Raw genomic sequence first — 5,341 nt, 5'->3', positions numbered from 1 at the left:
AAACCCTGTCTCTACTAAAAATACAAAAAATTAGCTGGGCATGGTGGCGCGTGCCTGTAATCCCAGCTACTCAGGAGGCGGAGGCAGGAGAATTGCCTGAACCCAGGAGGCGGAGGTTGCGGTGAGCCGAGATCCGTGCCATTGCACTCCAGCCAGGGTAACAAGAGCGAAACTCCGTCTCAAAAAAAAAAAAAAAAAAAAAAAAAAAAGATCTGGTTTCCCTATGGCTAATGACTCTTTAATAGTAAACAATCCAGGGTGTGAATAAATGACATTTTTTATTAATGGTTATTTTGGACTCCACAATCTCAGAGATAATTCATTTGGTAAGCTCCTTTTATATTTGTTTTCTCATTTAATTCTCACAATTACCTTATGAATAAGTATCATGATAAACCTAATTTATACTGGAAGAGAAGCTGGAGCTTATAAATGTTGAGTTCCCCAAGGTCAGCAACACTGGGAAGTGATAAGATTTGAACTTTGAACTCTGCAAAGCTAATCATGTTTCCATCCTACTCTTAGAAATGACAATATCTGTAAGTTTGTGCTGGAAATCTTCCCTTTATTACCTGTGGGCCCAAGCACCTCGCCTGTAGACTCAGAGTTCCAACTGTTTTGTGAACTCAGGTGTGCTGTGTTGGAGTATGAATCCATCTTTGGAAACATTTGAAGCCGGGTGTGGTGGTGCATGCTTGTAGTCCCAACTACTTAGGAGACTGAAGCAAGAGGATCACAAACCCAGGATTTTGAGGCTGAAGTGATTGCAGTAAACTATGATCATGCCACTATACTCCAGCTAGGGCAAGAGAGTGAGACCCTATCTCTAAACCAAAAAAAAAAAAAAAAAAAAAAAAAAGAGAAAGAGAAGGACAAGGACGAGGAGAAGAAGGAGAAGAAGAAAAGACACATTTAGAAATTTGGAAGGGCCAGGCATGGGGGCTCACGCCTTTAATTCCAGCACTTTGGGAGGCTGAGGCAGGTGGATCGCCTGAGGTCAGGAGTTCAAGATCAGCCTAACCAACATGGTGAAACCCCATCTCTACTAAAAATACAAAAATTAGCTGCACATGGTGGTGGCATATGCCTGTAATTCCAGCTACCTGGGGGGCTGAGACAGGAGAATCACTTGAACCTGGGAGGCAGAGGTTGCCATGAGCTGAGATTATGCCACTGTACTCCAGCCTGGGCAACAAGAGCGGGACTTCATCTCAAAAATAAATAAATAAATAGAAATTTGGAAGCACTCTGTGTTCTCAGCCAACAATCAGGGGTAACTCTGGCAATACAATTTCTTAGAACATTTAGAGTAAGTCTTCAGGACATCAAGTTAGTAGCTCTGATTTGAGGATGTGATAATGGGCAGAAAACATTTTGTTCCAGCCAGTCTGTGCTCTATTCATCAAAATTAATGATACCAAAACACTTTGAAGATTCAGACTGCTATAAAAAGATGAATTACAAAAGCCCTTGATCTCAATTGTGTTTATCCCTGTTTCAATATCACTAACATTTCAACCTGCTGGGTAGGTTTTACTGTGAGTGCCCCATTAGGACATTCGAGAATGTGGCTAGGAATATGGTTGACACCATTGATGTTAATGTTCCTTATTGAAACCATTATGGACACTAACTTTTCTTAAAGTAAGGACGAGGTTTTCCTATGTTACTCAGGCTGATCTCAAACTCAGGGCCTCAAGCAATTCTCCTGCTTTGACCTCTCAAAGTGCTGGGATCATAGGTGTGAGCTACCATACCCGGCCATGAATTTATTTATTTATTGAGACAGAGTCTCAATCTGTCACCCAGGCTGGAATCTAGTGGCCAGATCTCAGCTCGCTGCAACCTCCACCTCCCTGGTTAAAGTGATTCTAATGCCTCAGACACCCAAGTTAGCTGGGATTACAGGCATGTACCACCCAACCCGGCTAATTTTTGTATTTTTAGTAGAGATGGGGTTTTACCATGTTGGCCAGGCTGGTCTTGAACTCCTAGCCTTAAGTGATCCACTCGCCTCAGCCTCTCAAAATGCTGAAATTACACTGTGCCCAGCTGAATTTATATTTTTAAGGAGAACCTACATGATATCCAAAAATAAACCCAGAATGATTCCATCTTAAGGCATATTTTTAATGAGTAAATTATCCAGTCCTAAGATGAAGATCAAGTTTATACCATGGTAACAAATGAATTCTGAACTCTTATTAAAGTAGATACCATCTATTTAGACTTAGAGATCATTTTGACAGGGTTCAGGGTAAGTATAATCTGGCTTAGCAAACCCTTTCTTCTAAATATTAAGTCATAACACAGGGTTCCTGGCTATTTAAGGGATCTGTAAAGTGGTAAAGGAGGTTTCATAGCAAACTTCAACCTCAAATGGGGCTGTACAGGCTAACTCACATGTTAACTTAGGTGCTGTGGTGATCAATCTAGAGTGACAAATTAGCTATGTTGGGCACTCACAGATGTTCTTGACTATTTAAAAAATAATGAAACAGTTATTATGAATTAATATAGTTTTGCTGACAACATTTTTCAAAATTTGGAATCCATGATGGCAAGGATAGAGTCTAGGTGTACCAAAAAAATATATATATCTGATGGTGAAATATTTGGAAATCACTCTCCCAGAGTATAAATTAATAAAATGTTAAGATCATAGAGGAACATTTAAAATACAGTATGGTTTTAAGAGCGATGTCAGCTAGATGGCAGAATAGGAGATTTTAGTGCCTGTCTCCTCGTAGAAACACCAATTTAGATAGCTGTACACATGCAAAAATACTTTTATAAGAGCTAAGGAATTCAGGTAAGAGATGACAGTATGTAGGTGGAACACAGAAAGAAGAAAAAATGCATTAAAGAGGGTAGGAAGGACAGTTTTTCAATATCCACATTATCTGTCTTCTAAGTCTTCTGAGGGAGGAAGAGGAGCAAACACCCGATTTCACCAAGAACCACAGCACCAAGCCCTCCCCAGTGAACTCTTGTGCCTGGCTGGTCCCTGTGGATCCAGTCCTCAAAATGAAGGAAGTCATATCATGTTCAAAACATAGATGAACCTGGAGTACATTACGCTAAGTGAAATAAGCAAGACACAAAAGATAAATACTGTATGATCTCATCTGTGTTTGGAGTTGAAAAAGCCTGAATGCATAGAAGCAGAGAGGAGAATGCTGGGGGTGAGAGAAATGGGAAAATGTTCATCAAACTGAACAAAGTTTCAGTTATGCAGGACGAATAAGTTCTGGATTAATAAGTACAGCATGAGAACTATCATTAATAATATTGTATTGTATGCATGAAACTTACTAAAAGAGTATATCTTAAATGTTCTTAGCACCAAAAAAAAAAAAAAAAAAAAAAAAAAAACTAACAATGCAAGATGAAGAACACATTAATTAGCTTAACTGTGGCAGTCATTTCACAGTGGATATACATATCAAAACAACTTATATCAAAAACAAAAAAAAATCACATTGTATAATATAAATATATACAACTTTTATTTATTTATTTTGGGGGATGGAGTCTTACTCTGTGACCTAGGTTGGAGTACAGTGGTACAATCTCAGCTCACTGCAACCTCTGCCTCCCAGGTTCAAGCAATTCTTGTGCCTCAGCCTCCGGAGTAGCTGGGACTACAGGTGCACGCCATCACCCTTAGCTAATTTTCTGCGTTTTAGTAGAGACAGGGTTTCGCCCTGTTGGCCAGGCTGGTCTCGAAGTCCTGACTTCAAGTGGTCTGCCCACCTTAGCCTCCTGAAGTTCTGGGATTACAGGCATGATTAATATATACAATTTTTATTTGTCAGTTATGCCTCCATAGAGAGAAAAAAACAAGTAGCAATAAGAAAAATAAAATAACATTTTATCTGATTTTATGTGTATTATAAACCATTGGATGGAAATAACTGAAATGGAAAAAATGCAGGACAACCTAAGGTCCCCAGAATGGCAGACATGGGTTTGGTGGCCAGAGAGGTTGTGCTGGATGCGTTGCCATATTTTGATCGAGGTTATAAAGGCTCTGGTGTGTGGGAAGCTGCTGAGGTGCTGGTGGAAGAGCAAACTCACCTACCGAGAACTACCTGAGCTGCCTAACGGCCTTGGATTATACTACCTTTGAAATTCTAGAGAGCATTTAACCCAGAGAAGAATTCGGGGAAGAAAAATGATCCATTATAATGAGTGACGTAATGAGAAATGAATTTGAAAGCCTGGCTGCTCGACAACAAATTGAATTGCTCAGTATCATATGATATGAGCTTCCAGCCCCTTTCTCTCGTCAAGAAAATGACACTACTGCATGGCAAGAATGTGTTTAATGTTGTTAACATTGTTTAATGTTACCGCCCAGTTAAAGCAGCAAGCAGTTGGAATTGAGAATCTGGACTAACGTCACAGCATAGATGTTAATGCCTGGAAATCTTACAATGAAAATCTAGTTCATATGATTGAACATTCACAGAAAGAACTTCAGAAGGGGCTGGGCGCGGTGGCTCACGCCTGTAATCCCAGCACTTTGGGAGGCCGAGACGAGTGGATCACGAGGTCAAGAGATCGAGACCATCCTGGTCAACATGGTGAAACCCCGTCTCTGCTAAAAATACAAAAATTAGCTGGGCGTGGTGGCGCGTGCCTGTAATCCCAGCTACTCCGGAGGCTGAGGCAGGAGAATTGCCTGAACCCAGGAGGCGGAGGTTGAAAAAAAAAAAAAAAAAAAAAAAACCACACAGAACTTCAGAAGGTAGAAACACATATTCAAGAGTTTAACGGGCAGAGAAAGAACATGCAACTCACAGCTGGATCTAAATTGAGACAAATGAAGTCAAACTGAACATCCCAGGTCAGTAAGAATTACAATATTAAACAGACTGTTGTTCAACTAGAAAATAAAATCTATCGCCGGGCTCGGTGGCTCAAGCCTGTAATCCCAGCACTTTGGGAGGCCGAGGCGGGTGGATCATGAGCAAGAGATCGAGACCATCTTGGTCAACATAGTGAAACCCCGTCTCTACTAAAAATACAAAAAACTAGCTGGGCGTGGTGGCGCGTGCCTGTAATCCCAGCTACTTAGGAGGCTGAGGCAGGAGAATTGCCTGAGCCCAGGAGGCAGAGGTTGCAGTGAGCTGAGATCGCGCCATTGCACTCCAGCCTGGGTAACGAGAGCGAAACTCCGTCTCAAAAAAAAATAAATAAATAAAATAAAATCTATCAAATTAAGGAGCTACATGGAGAGGCAAAGAAAACATCCCACAAGACTTCTGAAAAGAAAATTTTGTAGGTTGAAAAAAAATGGGGCTTTCAGTGAAGGCATGTGAACTTTCAATGAACT

General features: G+C 40.6%; 1 pseudogene; it reads left to right on the top strand.

Annotated features, from left to right (window-relative positions):
• The first annotated feature begins 252 nt into the window (after positions 1-252).
• On the top strand, positions 253-4,939 carry LOC141584800 (pre-mRNA-splicing factor SPF27 pseudogene; annotated as a pseudogene).
• Positions 4,940-5,341: the final 402 nt, after the last annotated feature.

Source organism: Saimiri boliviensis, chromosome 6 (genome assembly GCF_048565385.1).
Source record: "Saimiri boliviensis isolate mSaiBol1 chromosome 6, mSaiBol1.pri, whole genome shotgun sequence".
Classification (NCBI taxonomy): domain Eukaryota; kingdom Metazoa; phylum Chordata; class Mammalia; order Primates; family Cebidae; genus Saimiri; species Saimiri boliviensis.
The sequence above is the reverse complement of the archived record's forward strand: the minus strand, read 5'-3'. Positions and strand labels throughout refer to the sequence as shown.